We start from the raw sequence: 24,661 nt of genomic DNA, 5'->3' as shown, positions 1-24,661 counted from the left end.
AATTGGGAAGTAGCATTCCTTTACAGGCTGGGTCCTGAACTGAACAGAAAGGGAAAGCATTGCTGGGCAGCAAGAATGTAACCTGACCACTGGAGGGCCCCCTCAGGACAGCCCATCATCAACTGTGAGCCAAAAGCAGCCCTTTCTCTTAACAAAACGTTGCTTTTGTTAAGGCCATTTTATCACAGTGACAGGAATGAGGTGACATGCTGACCCTCTTATTCAGCAGTCACATGGTAAGTTGTCTTGTAAGCATATCACACAGCATGTCCTCCTTTGGAGTAGTGCATCACTCAGAAAGGAGGGGAAGTAAAACTAGAGCTGCGGAGATAGCTCAGTCTGTCACATGCTTGCTGTGCAGGCATGTGTACCTGACGCCGATGCCCAGTAACCACGGACAGGCCAGGGGCAGCTCCCAGCACTGGGGAAGAAGACAGGATTCCTGGTGTTTACTGGCCATCTGGTCAGGTCCAGTGAGAGACCCTGTGTTAAAAACAAGGTAGGCTGTGCCTGAGGAGATACAACAGCTCAGGTTGTTCTCTGGCCTCCAGATGCACATGCACACCTGTGTACACACATACACGCTATATTAGTAACCACTGGCAAAAGCTGTATAATGGGATACAGGCATCTTTATTTTGTAAAAAATAATAATAAAATACATATGTGTATGAGTTGAGTATATGCTGCATACGTGCAGTGTCTACAGGGGCCAAAAGAGAATGCTGGATCACACTAAGCAGCCTGGCATGAATGCCAGATGTTGAACTTAGGTCCTTTGCTAGAGTAGTATATGCTCTTTTTGTTTTGTTTTGGTTTGGTCAAGACAGGGTTTCTCTGTGTAGTCCTGGCTGTCCTGGAACTCACTCTGTAGACCAGGCTGGCCTCGAACTCAGAAATCCACCTGCCTCTGCCTCCCAAGTGCTGGAACTAAAGGCGTGCGCCACCACTGCCCAGCTGTAGTATATGCTCTTAACTGCTGAGCCATCTCTCAAGCCCTGGGGTTCTGAGAACAAACTGTCATTCTTAGCTTGTTCTGCATGTTGCATGCAGGTTTTCCTTTCCTTAAGGATTGTTTTTGTAAAGAATCAGTATTGTAAAATCATGCTTCAGGCTGTTAATGAGATAGAACGAGCAAATGGTTTCATTTTATCCAGCCATTGTTAGATGTCTGCTATGAGGACGATTCATGTGCCATTCTTGTCACTTACATTGCTGGGTCACAGTTAAATTCCGGTGCAAACCACTGTAATTACTGAAATAGAAAAGGCAAAAACTGCCCTGGAGAAGCTGCTGGGCCCTTTAGGAAAGCCGACATTGGAGAGCACAGGTGTGGCTGATGCTGCTTGGGGTTCTTAGGCTCCCTTTAATGGCTTTGGAGTGGGTAGTGTGAGAGCCATCTCAGACGACAGCAGTGGAGAAGGAGCCAGCGGTTTTATTTTTGCCACAAGTTCTAGGAACCTGCCCTGGAAGCAATGCCCTTGCTCCCATGGGATGGATCATCTCATTGAGTTTTAAGAATCAGCCATGTTGGTGGCAGCTAATATGGTGAATGCAGAGTGGGATAGCCTGGGGAAGGCATGCAGGGCAGGAAGCCAAAACCAGCAGCTTTGCAGGGACAAGTACATGGAGAGAAGGAGCTAAGTGTTGTGGAGTTGAATTCACGAATTGGTAGTGGGTGCAAAAACAGTGTTTAAGGGAAAGGAGCAACAGGTTGTAGTAGTGGGCTGAGTCAGAGCCGTGACTTTACTTCCAGCTTCAGACATTACTAGTTATTGTTTGTTTGTTTTGGGGGTGTGTGTGTGTGTATGTGTGTGTGTGTGTGTGTGTGTGTGTTGTCGTCTTGTGTTCAATTCACATGGTTACTCTGGATGTTATGATAAATTTCCTCTACACATATATAATACTGAGTTGGCAAGAGGTAGTGGGAATTGAGTTCCATGGGCACATGTTAAGAGCAGTCTAGTAAGGAGCATCCTCTAGAATCTAAGGTCTGCATTTGTTGCTTCTGTGTAAGCTAAGCCACCCAAAGAGGCACCCTTTAACATATGCCTTGTATCCGGGTTAACTTTAGGAGCAGCTTCAAAGTCCTTAGTTACTCAGAGATTGGGAGTCAGGACAGTATAGCTTTTTCTCAATGTACACTTTAATACTGATTTTTGCTTTTTTAACATTTTCATTCAATTACTAGGGTTTCATTAAAAACAAACTGAAAAGAAAATCCAAAAATTAAACCTTTACCCCACCCGGGGATCCTTCCCATCATCAGCCACCAAACCTAGACAATATTGCACATGCCAGCAAGATTTTGCTGAAGGGACCCTGATATAGCTGTCTCTTGTGAAGCTATGCCAGTGCTTGGCAAACACAGAAGTGGATGTTCACAGTCAGCTATTGGATGGAACACAGGGTCCCCAATGGAGGAGCTAGAGAAAGTACCCAAGGAGCTGAAGGGGGCTGCAACCCAGTAGGTGGAACAACAATATGAACTAACCAGTACCCCCTGAGCTTGTGTCTCTAGCTGCATATGTAGCAGAAGATGGCCTAATCGGCCATCATTGGGAAGAGAGTCCCTTGGTCTTGCAAACTATATATGCCCCAGTACAGGGGAACACCAGGGCCAAGAAGTGGGAGTGGGTGGGTAGGGGAGCAGGGGCGGGGAGAGGGTATAGGGAACTTTCGGGATAGCATTTGAAATGTAAATAAAGAAAATATCTAATAAAAAAAGAAAAAGAAAAATGAAACCTGAACAGTCAAATTGGTACAAATTCCCTCCTCTTTGTGAGACTTCACCATTCACCCTGGTCTGTCTTGGCATTTAAGAATCGACCTCATAGACTTGTGCGTAGAAGATTGACTGAGGTTAAGGAGGTAGAGCTTTTGAGCAGAAGGGGAATGAATGGTTGGTTAGTGGGTCTAGTTTCTGGAGTGGGGAAGGTCTTCGAAAGAACTGATGTCTTTAGCTTGGAAATGATACGGGAAAAGAAAGAAGTTACAAAAAAACCTAAGCTTTGATACTGGCACATCAACCATGTTGACAAGTACCCAGTTCTGAAAACTCCAGTCATCTCAGTTAAGAGTTAGTTTACTGGGATGAGTTCTAGTTGTTTATAAACATTTTATTCTATGCAGATTGTAGTTTTGATTCTTATTAGTGTTTTTATCCAGAGTGGAAATTGCTTTTAATTACTGATACATATTTATTTTTCTATAAGAAAGATTTTATATATATACACACACACACACATACACACACACACACACACACACACACACACACACACACATACACATAATTTTTGCAGAGGCCAGATGTGGTGTGTTTCATGTCATTCATGCCAGCACTTGGAGGCAAACACAGGTAGGTCTCTGAGTTCAGGGCCAGCTGGCCTATATAGCCGTTCCAGGATTGTACAGGGTCACACTGTGAGATCTCAAGAAACAAAACAAGAAAAGAAAATCCACAACCACCAACAAAGAAACCATCCCCCCAAAAATGAAATATACATACATATATATGTACATACATACATGCATACATATACTATATATTTATTATATATGTATACATATAAATTTTTAACAGAAAAGAAACATGCCTTATAGTGAGGATTTGGGAAATTAAATCATATAAATTTAAGCAATGAAAAAGAAAGATGGAGTTTGAGAATAGTTACTGATCTTAATCCCTAAGCCAGAAGCCAATTCAAAATGTTAGAGCACAGAACTTAAACTGACAGAAAATGGTATGAATGACAGTTCCAAGGGAAATCTGTGCGGTGGACAGGATGCAATCTGAGCAGGCAGATGAGCTGGAAATGTTTGGTGTGTGGACACATCTTCTCTTAAGGCTGCTGTCCCTCCTCTGCTCTGAAGTGCTACACGCTTCTCTCTTATTTCTTAAGTGATTCCACAGTTTATAGCAACACAAATGGTACTTTTGAAGTACATATCTTAATGATTTACTTTTTAAGGATTTATATCATCAAAGTTATGATTTAGATTGGAAGAGGTAAGCATATGTAATCAATAGATTTAATTAAATATTGAAGTCAACTTTATTATTTTTCAGCTTAGTTAAAGAAAAGAACTGCCTATAACCAGGAATGGTACCCATAACTTCTTGGTAATTTGGAATTTTCATGAAGAAAATAATTTCAATTTCAATTTTGTTCTGCTAAAGGCAGATGGCTCCCAAGGATAGCCTTTTTGTCATATGGGATGTTCATAAAGTCGATGAAACGGACTCAGGTTTTGTTTTGTTTTTTAAATTTTATTTATTTATTTATTTATTTATTTATTTATTTATTTATGTGTGTGTGTGTGTATATATACACTACACACACAAGTATACTACACACACACACAAGTACAATGTTGCTCTCCTCAGACACACCAGAAAAAGGCATCGGATTCCATTACAGATGGTTGTGAGCCACCATGTGGTTGCTGGAAATTGAACTCAAGACCTCTGAAAGAGCAGTCAGCCACTAACTTAGTTAACCACTAAGCCATCTCTCCAGCCCCAGACTTTGTTTTGAAAAATAGACAGCATATACAAGAATTTAAATTTAATTTGTTTTAAAAGGACCACAGATCCTAGCTCTATAATTAAATCTGTATTTCTAGTATTTTTCTTTTTCTTTTTTTTAACATTTCATTGTAACTATCTCTATTAGTGTTTCTTAGACTACAGCTGAAATGGACACTATTTGAGGTTGACTGAACATGATGGAGGTGTACATCAGCAATAAAACTTCATCTCAAGGAAGATTGTGTTCATCCACAGTTGTAAACAGTGAAGAAGTAAAGCTAGGTCTAAATAAAGCACTGGATAGCTCTGAGATCCTTGAAAGCTATAACACAAGCAGTTCTGTTACATATGGTACTACAAAAATGAGTGGCTCGGTGGGTAAAGTGCTTCCCTCATGAGTGTGAGGACCTGGGTTTTGATTCCCTGGTGTGTATCTGTAATCCCAGGACTAGAGAGATGGGGATAAGAGGATCCCTGGGGCTTGCTGGCCAAAATGTGTAGCTAAATTGGTACAATCGAGGCTCAGTAAGAAAGACTGGCTTGAGCCAGACATGGTGGTGGTTACTTGCCTTTAATCCCAGCACTTGGGAGGCAGAGGTGAACAGATTTCTGAGTCTTAGGTCATCCTGGTCTACATATTGAGTTTCAGGACATGGAAAGCTACCTAATAGAGAGACTTTGTCTCAAAATATAAGGGTAAGATAGACTGAGAAAGATGCTTAATACCCTCCACGTGTACACCTGTGCATACACATCTATACATATCCATACTTAAACAACACATGTTCCACATTCACACAAATAATAAACAATCTGTCTTTCTCTGAAAAAGAGGGAAATTCTGCAAGATCAGGTTCTGAAAATAGGTATGTGGCACTCAGAAGGTTCTGAAGACAATTTCAGGAGTTATTTTTTTCTTATCATGTGGGTTGTAGAAAATGAACTCAGGCAATCGGGCATGTAGCAAGTGTCTCTCGGGCCCTTCAGCTTTATTCTTAATGCCATCATATATTGATAATACCCTCTTGTGAAAAAACTTCCTTCTGATGGTGTGTTGGCTAATTTTCATGTCCGCTTGACATAAGCTACAGTCAGTCATCAGAGGAGGAGAAACCTTTGCTTCCACGGGATTTATCTGTACATAAGTTTGCAGGGCATTTTCTTGACTGAAGTCTCAGGGCCTGGCTTATTGCTGGTGATACCACCCCAAGGTGGGCCTAGATGGTCTAAGAAAGCCATGGAAAGCAAGCCAGTGAGTAGCACTTCTCCATGGCCTCTGCATCAACTCCTACCTCTATGTTTCTACTTGAGTTCCTGTTCTGACTTCCCTCAGTGATGGACTGTGATGTGAAACTGTAAGCTGAAATAACCCCTTTCCTCCCCAAGTTGCTTTTGAACATGGTGTTTTATCACAGCAGTAGAAATCCTGAAATAGATGTATTTACATTAACTTAAGAACATGGAGGACTAAAGTGACTTTACCACCATACCAGCTTCATCCCTCAGTGACGAATGCACAGACCGACTCATACTACAGAATAGATTTATAGAAGGACAAACTATACTTTCTACTCCTGTTGTTTGTTAATTGATTCTTCACATATTTACATAAATTTATCATTTTCTTCTGTACAATTAGTAAGTGCCAAGCTTTTCTGTCATTCGAGGGGGAAGCAGTTGATGAAATCTAACCCACCCCTGAAAATTCACTCATGGTACAGGAAGTAGTTTATGGATACATGAGTATCTTCAGACATTTGCTGTCATCTCTGCAGTTATGGCTTAACTGAAAAAAAAAATTCTTTTAGTATAAGAAAATATAGTGTTTTATCACATTGTTGGCGAAGAAAGTATCTTAAAGTAGTGCTTCCAGCTTAGTTATTCTATTTCCTAGTTATCTGATTTTAGGAGTGAGACCTTTGTAAGCCTCAGTCTCTTTGTCTCAAAAATACTCAGAATTCCCATCTCACAAATGAAATGAATGACATAGGAGTCCTCACTAGAGCAGCATGGTCCAAAACAAAGGTTCCTGAGGAATGAGTGAGTGGGCACCACATCCCCATCTCTGGGAAACCATCCACCCTATGCCGCGAAGGCAGGGCCTCCACAAGCTTGCCTGCCAGGCGCACTTGCCGAAGCACTGGAAACAGCAGTGCCTTCCCAAACTCTGACCACTGAAAACTACCACGGGAAATACTGAACAAGTGACCGAACAACATTATCATCATCGAGTGCCTAGGGGGAAAAAATCATGTGTCAGAATTTAGCCCTAGGTCTGGTCTTTTAAATGCTACTACAAATATGCTATTTAGAGAATATTAGGTATCAAAAAGATAAAACAATACTCTCAGCAAAAAGAGAAAGGCATGAATATGGAAAGGAGTTGTCCCTACTGCGTGCACACTGATTCTTTGCATTAAAGTCCAACCTCTACAGCTTCAAGCCCCAGTGCTAAAGGTACTTCTCTCTCACAGACAGGACACACTGATTTCTTTCTAAAGAGTATTTTAAGGGAGCTTAAAGTGTTCGTACATATGTAACCGTGTCAAGATCATCAAATTCCTTTGTAACAAAGTCAGACAAAATCCAGGTCTTCAGTGTTTGATCTCAGGCACTTTAGAAGAGTGTGCCCCACTGGGGCAAGGACTTCCCAGGATACATCTCCCACTTAACCCTAAAGGAGCCCTATCATATTACAGGTATAGCAATGCCCTGCATCTTTCACAATCATTATTTTAAGAAGCAGTCACACGTTGGGACATATTTCTGTTCCAATTTGCTCAATCAAGTGCACAATGCTGGGGGAGGTGGCTCTAATATACACTATCATAGTGAAATATTTATCAGTAATTGATTTGGTGATGATACATCATTTAACATTTTCAATATTGAACTTAGACATGTCCTTGAACAAATCTCAAATAGTAATAAAATCCTTATGTACACATTACCAATGTACACAGAGGGATTTCTGTTGTTGGCAAAGAAGAATAAAGACTACAAACTCCATGTTGATACTGCATCATTATTATCAACAGAACATATAACTATAATTACCTTTTTAAGTATCTGGATTTGGCTAAAGTATGACTGTATTTTCACCTTTCAAGAAACACTAAGGCTTCAAACAATTTAAGAACTAGCCTCTGGGCTTATCAGAAAGGGAAGTGCCTCACATAGCATATGCAATGGCAGTACTCTGATTGATTCTGCAAAATCTAATTTTAACTGTTATGAAATATAGAAAGGCTAACAGCAAAAATATATCTAAGGAATGACAGGAAAGTCGTTATCCCTGTGTGTGTGGTTCTGTACAAAACATTATTACATACTAAACACAAGAGTCAGTGGTTCTGGCAAGGAGTGAGGGAGGGAAGACTGTAATTCTTTTTTCACTAATACAACAAAGCTAAGCAAAAGATCACTGTAGCAAAATCTCAGCAGCTGGGATCTCAGCACAGGGTCTCGCCTTCCTACAACAGCAGGAATTGTGCGTCAAGAATGAGCTCTCTACACACATATTTGCAACCAATTGTTTGCTTTAAAGGCACAACAAGACACAAACATTATTAAAACATTGCCATTTTATAAATTTTGGATATTAAATACTGGATACCAAGTTATTAATTTGTAGTATCATTAAACATTATACTTGTCCTTAATGTTCTTCTGGGTATCTCTAAGAAATTATACAGTTCAGACTTCCTAAATAAACTACTGAGAAATCCAAACACCAAAATAAAACACAAAACAATTTTCTTGTAACTCTCTGGATCAATAGTTTCCTCTAGTCCCAGTATTACCATACAGCTAGAGTTGAAATATGATGAGATTTGCAGGTGTTAAGGATATTTTACTTAATGCAGATTATGTACAACAGTTAACAAAAGCTTATGTTTTAGACATGTGTCCTCATGGTCAGCAGCACACTGTGTTGATGCTGAGCTCAGAAGTGGAGAGAGAAGACCGTGTTTTGTTATATTTAGTGTCAGTCAAACCGATAAACTTTTTATGAACCGGTGAATGAAAAAGAAAATCGTAATTTCTAAGATTTCACATGAACACTCAAGTAAAATTGATAGTACAGAAGACAAACAAGAATCTCCTAGTACTCTTGTGATTTCTAAAGCAAATGCTGCTACTGTGGGTGGCCAGCCACCTCACATCAGCTCTAGGCTGCAATCACACAGTCATTAGAGTGCTGCACACTCAGAGCAAGCAAGTGGTTCTCAGTGCCGCTGGTAAATCACCTGATCCTATTACAAAATCAATTACTGCAGTACATTTCCACTGCCACAATCTGATGATGACAAAATGATATTGGATAGCTACTGCAAGGTCAAGAAAACTGCTAAGAACATCTTAATTGGTCTTTTATGTTTAATCATTTGGCCCTACTTATAATGCAGCCATTTTAACTGTATATTCTTATTTGAAATAAATCTATGTAGTTACCTTTAGTTGCCTGGGACATTCGATGGAAAATCTCTGCAACTGTTCTGATGTATAGCTACAAGGGAACAGATCGGAGCAGCAAGTCGACCGGTTCAACCTCTTCATTAAAAAAGAAATAATGTTGCTGCAGCCACAGCCACACATTGACTTGATCATTAAAAGAGAATCTGACTTTAAAAAATCACAACTAGTAATGTCCCATATCTACTAAAACTAGCTAACTGACTCATTCTGCAGCTCTCTGGCTGAAAGACACACCACTAACAAGCAAATTAGAAACAAATGAAAAACCAACTTTAGAAGATAGCAGCCACAAACTCGTCACCAAGAAACTGGGAGAAGCATAAGTCTCCAGGCTACTACACAAAGAATGTAAAGTGCTTTAATATTTCAACGTGTTTATATTAAAGCTCAAGAACTTAGCAAAGGAGCAAGCTCAAGACACCCCAAAACATACTAACCACTCTTTCTGTCTTCCATCAGTTTTGGATCTGTTTGCCTACGCCTTCAGCTTAGCCTATCCAACCTGTTCCCTCTGTAAATGGACGCTTTTTCAACAGCCAACCGGAAAGAGCCCCACCCCTCACTGTCCTACACTGTGGAGGAAAGCCTCGGGATCTGGAGAGAACCGCTGCGGCTCTGCTCTGAAAAACAACGGGAGCAAATTACTGGACAGACTCTAGCTCACCACTCAGACCTGACGCCTCCGACTCACACTTACGACGCCTGCCAAGCACTCACAGTAAGAACAACCACTCGCTTTATTTCTCTACTACAGTTACAGGCAGAACTGTTCTCAGTCTTGATAGTCAGTCAACCTAAAACCCAATGAGAAACAAACAACATGGGCCTACATCTTTTTTAAAAAATAATAAAATGTGGAGAGTAGCTAGCAGAAATCTTTGAATAATGGTGGGAGAGGCAGGAGGATGAGTGAATACAATGTGAAAAGTAAGAAATTCCCTCTGCATGCTGAACTCAGACCTGAGGGATAACAACAAGAAAAATCTACTGCAGAATTTCACTACAGATAAGGATGAGACAAGCAGCAAGGTGAGCTGTGGAATCCCTGCTGTCATAAGTGTTCTGAGGTTTACGGAGAAGAAAGGGATGTGGCTATGTACTGTATTTGCAATAACTAAAAGTCATCAGAACCTATCCTGACAAGGCATCTTTCCCTTGGTCATTTGCATTTCAGTAGACAGACCTGAAAACCACACTGAAAACATAAGCAAACACTACAGAAGGTGTTAGTCATTCCCTAATAATTTTATACTTAAAAGATTCTACCTTTTCAGATAACATAGTTACTTGCATCCAGTAATTATAACTCTTTTTGAATTCCCAGAATAAGAGTCACATTAATACAAACATGTTAGTCTTCTTTAATAATCATATTCAAAATAATTTAATGAACATTCAGATACCAATGATATCAACTCTTTTTAATACACCTTTAAAAAAAGAAAAAAGAAATTAAAAGTAACAAAATACCTTCTATAGATGAGCCTATGTTTGAGGCGTTGAAAGGCTCTGTATATGTGTCTCTCAAACTCAGTCCTTCCCTGCTTTAGAGCTAAGAAGAGTCAGTACTCTTTCTGCCTTCACCTTGCACTGTCCTCTAGATTTAACTCATGCTATACTTAAATCAGGTTTTTCAGAATACCTAGAAACAGGCATGAACTTCACAAGGGAAAAAAAAAAAAACAACGTTCTGTAAATAAAGACTGTAGAAAGAAACAAGCAAAATAATTCAGTAACATCGTACTCGCCTGCTGAAAACACTGTATGCTGAACAGAAGATAAATTCTCATCTGCAGATGCAATTGAGCTGGACTGTCATTAAGTCTACCTTCCTGTGCTGCTGCTAGACAAGCCAAAGAACACAGTACATGGGAAATGTAAGGGACGACCAGACTAAGTGTCTGAAATGGTTTAGCAACAGAACTTGTAAAAGCAAGCTTTAGCCATGTGGCCACCTTCTGAGAAGCTCATCAGGGACATTAGGGGAGGGTCTTAACTGCTACTGAGAAACCTCTCTAGCACATACGGGAAGTAGGGGAGCTAAAGAAGGTAATAAAAAGGAAAAAAAGTATTGTAATTTTATTAATTTTAAAAAATTAAAGTAATAACAGGTACCAAGCATTAACATCTAACATAATTTACACCGCCAACAAGTACAGAATATGCTCAGAACATATATCACTGTGTATAAAATAAAGCAAGAATCAATTTAAAGTCCCCAGCAAATACATGCTGCTCTCAATGAAAGCCAGGTGTCTGACCAGCCTCAGCATCACTACTGCTTCTACACAGGCCTAAAAGAAAAGACCCAAAAGCATGAAATGCTTCAGCAGCCTCATTCCCTAGACCATCCCCAATATCCCTTGGCTCTTAAATTAGTTCGAACAAAAACAGAATGTAAACAATAATGGTTATTTCATTATTTATCATTTTTCTTCCTTGTTAGCTAATTCAATGTAAAATTGATCACTATATTGCATACTGACAGATCTTAAAGATTAACCAACAGAAGTAAACATTTATTAAATATCAGAAAAATGAGCATAATACTGTTCTGGGGGGAAAAGACCGTGAATATTTATTTAATCTACCTACAGGCCCTTTTAAAAAGTAGAGAAAACATTGTGTATTAATAATTTATCAACAAAAAGTTAAAAGTATGATTTTTCTTTTCTGTGTAATGCTAAGGATGGAACCCAGGGCTTTAAGCATGGTAAGCAAGTGATGTACCATTGTCTTAGTTACTGTTCTACTGCACTGAGGTGACAAAAGGACCAAAACAACTTTTTAGAAGAACTTAACTGGGGGCTTGCCTAGTTTCAGATGGTGAGCTCATGATTATTATGACATGAAGCATGGCAGCAGGCAGGCATGGCCCTGGAAAAGTAGCTGACAGATTATATCTTGTCAACAGGCTCGAGGCAGAGAGGGACACTGGTCCTAGGCTTGGCTTTTGAAACCTCAGAGCCCAACCCCCAGTGACAAACTCCTTCAACAAAACCCGCACCACCTCGCCCTTCCTAAGCAGTTTCACCTACTAAGGACCAACTTTCAAATATATGAATCATTGGGGGCCGTTCTCATCAAGCCATCATAACCGCATTCCCAGCCCTCATGATTACTTCAATAAAGTTAGCCAGTTTCCTTCTTAATTATAAATAACTCAGTGTCAAATTCTTACTTTGAAAAGTTAAAATATTGTATGTATAAAGAGGATCCATCCATCTGTTAAGTCATAGGCTTGAGTGGTTGCCTAGCATGCACAAGGATCTTGGTTAGATCTCCAGCTCCCTCCCTTGCCCCCTCCATCCACCCATCTGTCTGTCAGTCCATTCATCCATCCTCAGAAAACAACAAACACAACTTTGTAGCAGGACATTCTTTGGCCCATTTTTATCTGTGTAAGTAAACATAAGCTACTGTCAACAGTCCTTAAGAAAAATGTCTCAAATATAAATTCACCAAACCAGTTCTAGTATATCTTTAAACAATGATTCTTCCATTTACAAACATGGCATGTTGTTCATAAACAGTATCCCAGTAAGAAATTATTCACTCCAGCAACATGGATTCTGAGAGTTCCCAGGATCCTTGCATGGAATCTATGAGACCACAACTGTTTTCGATGCTCCTAGGATGTTGCTTAGTCTATCACTCTCAATCTATGTTATAAGAAGACACCTGTAGTTATTTACCTGAGAAGTTTCCTTACACACTACAAGCCTGTGTCTCATTTGGCTAAACACAAAAGCTAAAACATATTTCAAGCCAGACCTTAAATACATTTACAAAAATGAAACACAATGTTATCCTTCTTATTTTGTTTAAGGAGAATATAGTTATTTTGTTTGTGTGTGTGTATGTGTGTGTGTGTGTATGTATGTATGTATGTATGTATGTTGGTTATTCAAGGCTAGAGAGATGCACTGGCTGTATGTATGTATGTATGTATGTATGTATGTATGTATGTATGTATGTATGTTGGTTATTCAAGGCTAGAGAGATGCACTGGCTGTTCATCCAGAGGACCCAGGTACAATTCCCAGCACCCACATGACAACTCACAACCATCTGTACCTTCTTCTGGCCTTCATAGACACCAGACTCAGGTGGTAGAAAGATATGCATGCAGGCAAAACACGGATACAGATAAATAAGGACAGTCATGGCAACACAGGCAGGAAGTCCTGGAGAGCTGAGAGGCTGAGCAGGGGGGCTGCTTCCATGGTAAGTTGGAAATCAGAATAAGATTTGTCTCAAAAAGTCAGAGAACATTTTGAAGACAATTGGGAAAAGTACAGCACAATAACTTAGAGGAATTCCTGTTGTTGAGACTATACTGAATGTATGAAATATCAAGGTTTTAGAGTGAAGAAACAAGAGGTTCCAAATCTGTACATATTAGCCCGCATTTTTCTCCAAAGGTTAAGGTTTCCATAGCCGCATAAGATTCAAAAACATTCTCTTTTGCTCTGTCCTTGACCAAACTCCATGTCCTTGGTTTTCTAGAACTAATTCCCACTCACGCAATCATTGAGGTATTTATTAAGCATCTACTATGCTAGGCAACTAAGAGTAGTGAAGGCACTGCAACAGAAACAAGTAAAGTTTAAAAAGAAAAGACTTACAACCAGAATAATTGCTATGCTCAATGGTGACAGATAATAAGAAAAAAATACAGACAGAAAGGTTAAACGGTTTACAAGAGCCTCGTTTCTGCAACAAAAATTTAAGTAAAGCTCTTCAATATCTTAGAAGACTTGTAAATGCTAGGAGAGGATTTGTGGTACCAGGAAAACAGTCAGTAGGTAAAAATCTGAAATTTTTACATGAAAAGTTTCCAATATACATAAAAAAGAACAGTATATTTATTTATATTTTATATATCTATAATGCCTATATTAAATTCAAAATATCACCAATATTGCTTTGACTTTTATTCTTCCTTGCAGATATTTTAAATTAAGTCCTATATACCATGCCTACATACTACACACACACACACACTTCACAAGTGCCTCTCGTGTTCACAGAATCACCACACAATTAGATCACCACATTAACCACATTAACACCAGTCAATAGTCAAATTCTCCATATTGTCTCAAAAACATCTTTTATAGTTAACCAGTCTGCGCAGATGGATGGAGTAGCACTCTGTTCCACCGGCTTCTTCCTTCACCTTAATCCACCCCACCGGGTGCCTATCCCCTGCCCAGTCCAGCAGAAACATACTGACGCCATCACTTGTACAATGCCTGTGTTTTTCACTGTGTTCCTTGCCTTGTTACCCAATCTCCCATATTTACTACAAATAACTTTTGGCAGTGAATATTCTAAATTCAACTATTAAAGAAATATTAACAATACAATTGGTACAGTTTTCTGGTCAGCTGTTTAAAGCTAAGCATGGTGCAGTAACTCTGAAGTGACAGAAGAGGGAACTGTAATGTTTAGTAATTTCATACTAAGTAGCATTACACTTTACTTTAAACCCAAACACTGAATTTCAATGCAGTGATGGCTAAAAACACAGTAATTATATTCTTGCATATGATTCCATCAGAAAACAAGCAAACAAGACCATACTGTAAAGGATTTAAAGGTAGGTAAGGGCTGAATGAATAGATTTTATAATTCAAATGTACTCACTAGCCATTATCAAAAGTTACCAATTAAAATGATCCTAAAACTAATGTACTTCCAGTTTCCAAATAATTTTTCTCAATAAGTAAGCTAATCTAAATGGACTAATATATTATGCTAAATAAATTTCTATCATAAATTCAATCTGTAACTTTTAAAAAAGGAAGTTCTGAATTTTGCATTAAACTGCACAATGTTCATGTGCTCAAATAGAAGTTACAAAGTCTTTATGGTAACTCCGAAGCTTACAGGATTAGGGAAACACCTCAGTGGTAGAGCTGGCAAATCCTTAGGTTTGGTCCCAGCTCTAAAAGAAATTTGTTTCAAGTGATACTAACATTTTATGGAAACTATAAATTTAGAGGCTAAGAGGATGGCTAGGTAGGAGACTTGAGTTCAGCTCTCCATGTAATGGCAATCCTGGAGCGATCCCAGAATAGGAGGCAGAAGCAGGAGCATGAGGGGCTCACTGGCCAGCCAGTCTAACCCACTGGGAAAGTCTACATTCAGTGAGGCCCTGTGTTGGAAAGTCACGTACCATCGCCCTCTGTCCTCCACACCTGTGACCCTCCCCAACACTACCTTTAACATTTACATCTCCACCAGCAGTCTATTTGTGAGCATTTCATTGATTCCTTTAAAAAAAAAAAAAAAAAAGGCTTTCTTCTCTTTAAGTATTCTTATTTACTTGTGTGTGAGCATGCTAGTGCTGTGCAAATGTGTTTGTATGGGCAGATGCATGTATGTCCCTGAGGGCACTGAGAGGAGGGTAAAGGAGGCTGCGGGCTGCCTAATGTTGGTGCGGGGAGATTAGCCCCGCCTCTACAAGAGCAGCAAGAGTCCTCACCCCTTCTACCATCTCTCTAGCCCCAACTCCCGCTTCCTTTACCAGGTTCCCTTACCTCCTTCTGAGGCCTCCTCAGCAAAGCTTTTGTATTTCTGAAAAATCAGTCACAAACTGAGAAGAGTCAGGCAAACAACTGTCTGAGCAGCTCGTGTTGAGAATTACAGCACTTTCATGGCTCAGACAGATGGGCTGATAACACTTAAAGAAGAGGAACTAAGGGATTGTTGCTTACTGGGTACAGAGTTTCTGGCAGGAGTAAGGAGAAAGTTCTGCATACAGGCAGTGAAAGGCATACCAACTGTAGTATGAATGGCCTACCTGAAATAATTAGAATGGCAGATTTGATATAAAATTCTCACATTTCAAAGTGACAATATGCTACTAAACAACCTGAAATGAAATTAAAGACCTAGCAGATTTGAGATGTTGAAAGACTAAATATCATTTAACATCCACTTGTCATGGTATGTCTTATTAAAGAGTCTAACAGGTTATTCCTCAGATATTTCACAGGAGATACATTCAAATAAGCAAAAGCACAATAAAAATCCTCTACGACAACAAAACAATCCAAATTTAGTAAAAAAAAAAAAAAAAAAGTATAATTTGATAAATGTTTTCATGTACACACTATTTAGTCAACAATATAGTATTACATTTGTTATTTTTACAGTAAGGAAATCATATAGTTTTTTATAATTAGAAAAATTATAGTAATTATGTATTGATATGACTTCTGGGGCTATTTCCCTTCAACTGTTCATAAGTGTGGTGAGATGATAGAAAACCCTAGTGTTTCTCTATCTGAACATGTCTTTATTTTACTTTCAAATTATGGTCACAAAATTCGCATCTGATAGGTTTTCTTTCAGCTCACTGAATGTCTAGTTCCTCAACTAGCCAACATGATAACTTCTTTCTCTATTAGTGCTTACAAGATTTTCTCTGCAACTGAGCAGCTAGACCACTTACATGGCTAAATGTAGACTCTTTTATGTTGATTCTGCCTGAACTTCCTGCTTTTGTAGGCTGATACTTCCCACTGAATTGAGTCTGTAGCCATTATTTATCCTCCTGTGACATCACACGGCTAGCAATCCTCTAGCAGGCCCCTCACTTGGGCTCTATTCTTTATCCTCTCATCCTTCCAGTTGATGACTTTTATTACTCTAAGTTAATTGACTCTCCTCACTGCTAAACACTTGTTTTGTTACTTAATTAACTCTCCTTCCAGACAGCCCTAAAACTCTCTCCTGCATCTTTAAAGTGCCTCTATGCTTTATCTATTCACTCCTAAGTATTCTTCTTGAGTCCTTTGAAAACAGGATTCCTTATATAAACAACATAAGAGTCTATCTGGACTTTGCTATAATCTTTCAGAGGAACTTCTGGTTTTAGTGTTGTGGATGGGAACACCAAACTGTCCTTTGCAGCATGCAGCTACTGCATGTGCTTAGTTCTTTCTTTCACCTCTGGGCCACACCTTCCTATTTATCAGCCTGATACTCAGGACATCACCCTCATCACCCTGGCACCTGTGTAGTTTATGGTAGACAATGAAAGAACTGGGCAGAGACTGTACTCAGATACATGGCTTACATCCTCTGATGCCATCTTGCCTCAGAGCTTCTTCCCAGCACTTCTATCAGCTTTGTGTTCTGTGATGCTCACAGAAAGCTTCTGGCCGCATGCCAACCCCCCAAAAAAAACCATTCTCAGCCAAAAAGTAACAAAGATAAGTCTCCTATGAATCCATTTTCTTTCCAAAACAGAAACCACAGGCATGCAAACAAAACTTCAAAAATCCCAGTACTTAGGAAGCAAGGATCTCCAGGATCTGCCAGAGATGCACAAGACCCTGTCTCATCTCAGGTGGAGGGGGAGCTAACATATACAACACAGGCTAATATAAATAAATCAATCTCATATGGTAGCTGTAGCAGGAGCAGCGGGGTCACTTCTATGTAAATGCCGGGGAAGGGGCGAGGAGCCGAAATAGCATGTCCTGCAGGAGGACCTAATTGAGGACTGCCACAGAGACCAAGGATTGCTGGTGCAGACAGTGCCAGCCAATAAGGAACTGCTGTTCTTGGGGCCAGGGTGGAGAGTATTAAAGGAGCTTCCTGTGGTGGTGTTTCTCACCTGCCCCTGGAGCCTGTGTTGTTGACTCTTCACCGCCTCACCTCCAACCCCCAAGGGCAGGAAGGGGTCGGGTACTGCGTAATCACAGAGCCAAACATAAGAAACAAATACATGAGGAACCAAAACAATAGAAACCCTTCTCTTTGCACTCTGGCCGTCAGATACAAGAAATGCCAGTGTTCTTTATGGACTTATGGTGAAGCCTATCACAGACCTCAACTATCAATAATGACTTATTTTAAAATGAACGTGTAAGTTTGTGCCACACACAAAGCAAAATGAAAGCTGAGCTCTGTCAAGATTAAAACCGTTTCTTCTGCCAGGCAATGATGGCACACACCTTTAAACCCAGCATTCAGGAGGTAGAGCAGTTAGATCTCTGAGTTCGAGGCCAGCCTGGTCTACAGAGTGAGTTCCAGGATAGCCAGGGCTACAGAGAAACCCATCTGAAAAAATATAATCAGTCATTTCTTCCAAGAAGAAAATACTTGGAACTCTCATACTGAATAAATGTCTACTAGTCACAACATGTCAAAAAATGATCACAATTCAACATTAAAAGTATTTGCTCTAAAAAATGAGCAAAAAACTTGAATGGCTCTTTCTTTAGAGACAACAAACGGCCAATAAGCACCCACAATGACGTGTCCTTTCACACCAACCATGAAGACTAAAATACACACATGGCTTCCCTTGCAGATGTGGAGAAACTAGGACCCGAGTGTATTGCTGTTTTGACCACTACTTGAAAAGAAGCACAAAGAATCATTTCTCAACCCCACCCCATTCACACAAGCTCAAAAGAAATGAAAATATAAATCCACACTAGTTCACAATACACATTCCTAACAACCAAAAAAGCAGCTCAATCAACTGATGCACAGATAAATAACATGTGTCATACAAAGGAATACCAAGTCATAAAAATGAATTAAGTACTGATATGACACATATCATATGATGCTGAAAATACTGTGCTAAGTGAATGAAGCACAAAAGAACAAATACTATGTGGTGCATTTTTATAAATATCCAAAACAGGCAAACTCTCGAGCAGAAAGCCCATTACTTGTTGCCAAGAGAGGGAGAAATGGAGTTAGACAGTAAGGAAAGCCCCCTACGCCTGAGTGGCTGTGAGGAGTGCATACCTGACAGACTCAGAATCCTGGAAAGTACACAAGTGTGAGGTTTTCTGGTATGTAAACTGTAAGACAATAAAACTGTCACAAATGCATTTAGGATGAGATATCCTCCAAAGCCTACAATGATACAGCTGGTTCACGTCTAGGAGAGGGCCAAACTAGCCCCTTCTGTGTGATATACTCCAGAGATGAGCCGCCACATGGTACACAGAGTGGATATCTGCTCAGGCATCTTTGCTCTATTAGTTGTTCCTGAATATACTACAAATTGCAAGTGTGTGCTAAACAGAATACTATAACTGCTGCTCATGTAAGCATGTGCTGTAATTGCTGTAGAAATATCTTTCGGTTGAATACTGACTGTTTTAAATACAGTAAACACCTTAATACAAAAAATGATGTTTTTTCCACTTCATATATCTAGAGATGCTCCTTTAGCTAATGAAAAAAAAAAATTTTGTGTGGTTATATTCAAAACCACAAACTATAACATGGTACTTGACTATTGGATATCTCAGCATTTATCCCATTTTATAGAACACTTAATCCCTTTAAAATTTTTCACTATTAAAAAGAAATGCTTTATACACTGTTAGTATAAATAGAAGCTGGTATAAGTACTATGGAAATCAGTACAGAGGATCCTCAAAAAACCCTACAAATAGAACTCCTTGTGTTCTAGTTATTCTACTCCTAGGCAGCACAGCATAGTGCTATGCACATCAGTGTTTGCTGCAGCACTGTTCACAGCCGCCATGCAACAGATGAATGAATGGATGGAGAAACATGCACACATGCATTATGAGGGGTCTTTTCTCCTCAGCTTTTAAAGAATAAAAAAAATACATTAAGAAGATGGATAGAAATGAAATCATCAAACTCAGGGAAGAGAAACTATCACCTGCTTTCCCCTATGTGCAGGATATATATAATACATGTATGAGTGGAAGCATGGATGGACAGGAAGGAACCAGCCTGAAAGAAGCAGGAACAAGAGCTGGGCTGGGGAAATGGCTTGCTGACTAAAGGTGCTTGCTGTGCAAGCATGAGAACCTAGGTTTTGATTCCCAGCATGCACATAAAAGATAGGTATGGTCAAGTGGCCCTGTAACCTCACCACTAGGTTGAGGGACAAAAAAGGCTGTTAGGGCTTGATGGCCAACTAGCTCAGCCAAAAGATGGTGAGTTTCACTGAGACTCTATCTCAAGAGAAAAAGGTAGAAGATGATAAAGCAAGACACCTGACATCTTCCTCTGGTTTCAGCATGCATGCCTACATACCTGTACTCACATGTGCACACATACATACACAACATACACATACTATGTACACGAGGGGGCAGTAGGAGGGGACAGCTTACCCTAGTGAAATGATTAACTTACCAAATTCTTAATTAGAGGCAACTTCAAACAGAAGTTTTCACTTTAATATTAGAACAGAGAAATTAAGGTAATCCAGATTGGAAACAGCATAGATGCCAACCCATAGGAACGGTGCTTATGCTCACACATTGTAATAAACAAGACTTGATACATTAAGGAACAGTCAGCAACAAACAGTAAAAATCATCATCATTATCTGTTTGTTTTGGCAACTAATAGACAATTATTATAAAATCTCAGGTAGAAAAAGTCTTATTTAATTCATAAATTACCATTCCTACTTACTAACCTGATTGTCTAGACTCAATGTGTAGAGGGATCACAAAAGATATAAAGAGAAGAAATTCTCGTACCTAGGTAAAAATGAAAACAAATATAATTCTTATTGTAATTTAACTTACTGCTGTCAAGAGGTGTTCATGTAGCATATACGTAAATATAAGAAACATGGAAAAGTACACAGAAATCAAACACTTACCAAATATTTAGGGAGCCTTTTAAAAGTCTCGTTGATAGCTGAGATTTCCTAAATAATAGAAAATAAAAATAATTATTCAATGTCAGAGTTAAATATAGTCTGCCTAAAGTTTTCATCATCTTAAAAATAACTTGTATACATAATGCATGGAAGAAATATTAAACTACAAAAACACTGGCAAAGTTTAAACTACTAAAATATATTACCCATAGCAAAAAGATATGTATAAACTGGCAAGTTGATTTTACTAATAAAAGTTAGATTTAAGTCATCTTAATAAAAACAACTAGGGTACAAATATTCTCAGTCAGGTTTCAAGTTTAATTAGGTTCAAAAATTCAGGAATAAGAGTTATAAACTCACTGTTTGCCAGGTACTTCACTTGGGCCTTTACAAAGCATATAGTTATCTTTTTGTTGTTAATCACTTCATACTTAACGGCGACTAAGTCACCTGCTTACACACAGCAGCCGCACCAAACTGCACAGTTCAGGTTCTCACTACCATTATAAGCTAGGTTATGGGTCCCTGGGAGTACACACAGGAAGATCAGGAGTTCAATAGGAAGCTCAAGGCCAGCCTGGGCTAGAGACACTACCTCAAAAGAAAACACATGTCTTCTATCACCACCATCATTAGACTCAAAAGAATGTACTATAATATAGAGTAAAACTGGCTGCCTCTTAGTCAAAGTGGAAAAACTTTTTAAATTCCTTTTACAGACTGGTCAGATTTAATTAACAACCCAACAGCTACGATCTAAAACTTATACAAAAGTAAAATGTTTCTTGAGCTTGTAAGATGGGTCCTCAGGTAAAGACCCTACTTAGATGCCAAGTCTGATGACCTCAGTTCATCTCTAGAGCCCACGAGGATGAAGGAACCTATCCTGTTATCCTCTGACTGCCACATGTATGCACTCAGCACATACATGCATGCACACCAAATTAAATAAATGTAAATGACATTAAGTCATACCAATAGATTTCCTCTATTTGTGCTAAAAATCAAGAGCAATTAGATTGATAGCATCTAACCCCAGACCATGGGAAATATAGAAAGAAAGGGGAATAGTAGAAGCTTAAACAGAAAATTTAAGACCATAAAGTTTTTAGAAGATGACCAGAAATGGTTATAACTTTTTCAAATTGGGCAAAGATTTCCTAACTGGCACACATGGAAAAAAACTGGATTGATATAATTCAGTATTTGTTATGAAAAACTGTAAATGCAGGCTAAGGATACAGAACTCTGGCAAGGTACATGTGAAACCATGATTCATGTCTAAAACATATGCTGAAAACAATTTCAAATCATCAAGAAAATGACAACTGATGCTAGAGACAGCTCTGTGGTCAGGGCACTTCCTGCTTTTGCAGAGCACCTCAGTTCAGTTCCCAGCACCCACAGTAGCTCAGTGACCCCCCCCCTTATAACTCTAGCTATGAGTTCAATATCCTCCTGTACTCTGAAAGCACCTGCACTCACATGCACAACCCACACACACAGACACATATATGTATACACATAATCAAAAGTGGAATAGTTTTTAAAATAAAATGGCAATCTAATTTTTAAGATAGCCTAAGAACCTAATAAAAATTCTAAAGATCATACTCAACCTAATCAGGAAAATACAGATTGTTATCACAGTGAGATACTTCTGCAGACCAAAATATTTTGTTTATTTTAAAACTACATAATATTAATTGCAAGCAAGCATTTGCATGTGCTGCAACTGCAATTTTTATCCTCTGGAAAAAGAAACGTAAAATGGTACAGAGATACACACTCCCACTGACCAAGTAACACCTCTCCTAGGCATCTACTACCAACAGTGAGTGAGAGCATCCAAAAAGATAGGGAGAGGAACTGTCATAGCAAAATTATCCTTATGAACCCCACACTGATAGAATACAAGTATCAACAGCAGAAGGGGCCATAAAATGCAATAGAGTCATATAACAGAAACTAAATTAAGAATATGAAATAAGAACCTAGACAAGCACACACACTTACGATCTGGCTAAGGCTAAGCAAAGCATCTCTCCGATAACGTCCCAGGGTGATTACCTTTCTTAGGAAGGAGCTGCTATCTGGTGAAAATATAGCAACAGATAAAAAAAGAGAAAGTTCAACTATACTTCCATTTTTCAAGTTTATTTTCCTAAAACAGAAAGAGTTGACAAATCTGTTTTCAATAAAACAAGTTTAGACTATCAGACTAGTGACACAGAAAACTCTGATGTGAAAATCTGGCAGCCCAGTAGGTATCCTCTCTGTCAACTCTCCCTTAGCCCCTTAATACAGGGTCCCTCACTGAACCTGGAGCTTGCTGCTTTTTTGGCTAAGTTAATAGGCCAGCAAGCCCCAGCCATCCTTCTGCCTCCAACTGACCCTTGCCCCAAGCACTAGGGTCACGCTTGTGGCCCTAGTGTTTGAGGCAAGGCACTCCTGATTATGTTTGTGCTACAAGGCACTCTGATCCACTGAGCAATCTCCCTAGCTCCATTTGTCAATGGTTTCTTGTGGGGACAGAGTGAACCTAGGATGTCACAGATGCAAGGCAAGCACTCTACAGCTCTGGCACCTAACACCAAATTTTGCTAATACTTCTTCTTTTTTTAATTAATTCATTTATTTATTTACACTCCATATTTTATTCTCCCCCCTACCCCCGCACCCTTCCCCCAGGTCCACCTTAGGACAGGTTCAGGTAAAATGGAACATATGGGCCATTAACACGAACATATGGGCCATTAAGATAGCTTAGCAGGTGAGAACTTTACTACGCAAGCCTGGCTTACTTGATCCCCAGAATCCACAGTGCAAAGTTAGAACCAACTCCTGAACATTGTCTTCTGACCTCCACACAAACATGCACTGTGGCATGCACATATGCACACAAACAAAATTACAAATATATAATCCAGCACACATATAAAGAATTAGCAGTGACTAGATGGTGGTCGTGCCAGGGACCTGTAAAACCTTTAAAGAAAACTACCCAGTCCTATTGTTTTGCAAACTGAATTTTTTCTAACCAATGTCTTTTGAACCTGCTGAAGAGTGCTTTACAAAAGAATATTCTGATATCCCTAAAATTCTACATAATATTAACAATAGTATCTTGTTTATTTAAAATATAAGCAGTCTCATTTCTTTTTAATTACGTTTCCATTTGTCTCTTAATGTAAACAATTTCTATTTCTCTCTAAACTAAATTAGCATCCTGATTCAATTTGAAGTTTTTAACACATTTGAGAAAAAAGCCACCTACACTTTATAATTCACAACAGCAGATTGCCATGGACTGTGACACGTTTTGCTTTCTTTTAACATTTTGTTTAGTGTGTGCATGTACATGTATACAAATGCACACACGTTCCACAGATACACATGGAGATCAGAGAACAATTCGCAGAGTATATTCTCTTTGTCCACCATGTAGGTCATAAGGGTTGAACTCAGATTGGCAGACTTGGCAGCAAGCACCTTTAACCACTTGCAAACCCACTTGTTTGAAATCCCAGTCCTTAAAGATAAACTAAACTCTCTCAGCACTCCCCAGATGCTGAGAGACTTAAGTTTCTCCTAAGGCCAACATTCATTAGAGGTAGACTCACCAAAATGTTACAAGAATGTAAGAATTTGGCCAATAGAGAAAGCTCAATCAGCCAAGAGTTATGAGGGTTCTGTGAGAAGACAAACAGCCACACAATATAGATGTCAACACTTAGAGAGCAAAGTCCACAGGAACACTTTCGCTGCATCAATTTCTAAAAGTCAGATTACATTCTCCCTTCAAGCATGAAACATACTGCTTTAAAGTTGTCTCTCAATTATTAAGAGAAATATCAGCACCCTTTAATGTAAATGTTAATTGGAGAGGTATCTTATAACAATAAAGGGAAACTCCTTCATAAGAGATTTGTCATCTTGACTGAACTCTTACACCAAAGAGATCTATCCTTCAGGAAGGAAGGAAGGAAGGAAGGAAGGAAGGAAGG

At 39.1% G+C, this 24,661-nt stretch overlaps 1 protein-coding gene across 4 annotated transcripts in view; it reads right to left on the bottom strand.

Annotated features, from left to right (window-relative positions):
• The window catches only part of Fbxw7 (F-box and WD repeat domain containing 7), a 164,944-nt gene that overhangs the window by 95,495 nt on the left and 44,788 nt on the right, over positions 1 to 24,661 (bottom strand). The window contains exons 1-3 of one of the 4 annotated variants that reach the window (XM_029537310.1): positions 22,671 to 22,693; positions 20,652 to 20,699; positions 20,463 to 20,526 (exon numbers count right to left, since the gene is read on the bottom strand). The exons of 1 other annotated variant lie outside the window; for it this stretch is intronic. The gene's annotated coding sequence lies outside the window, so the exon portion shown is untranslated. Of the gene's footprint in view, positions 1 to 20,462; positions 20,527 to 20,651; positions 20,700 to 22,670; positions 22,694 to 24,661 lie in introns of those variants that run through there. 2 more of the 4 variants (XM_021195786.2, XM_029537311.1) reach the window with 2 other exon arrangements.

This window comes from Mus pahari, chromosome 4 (genome assembly GCF_900095145.1).
Source record: "Mus pahari chromosome 4, PAHARI_EIJ_v1.1, whole genome shotgun sequence".
Lineage (NCBI taxonomy): Eukaryota > Metazoa > Chordata > Mammalia > Rodentia > Muridae > Mus > Mus pahari.
Note: the sequence above shows the minus strand (reverse complement) of the source record. Positions and strands in the feature narration are given on the sequence as shown.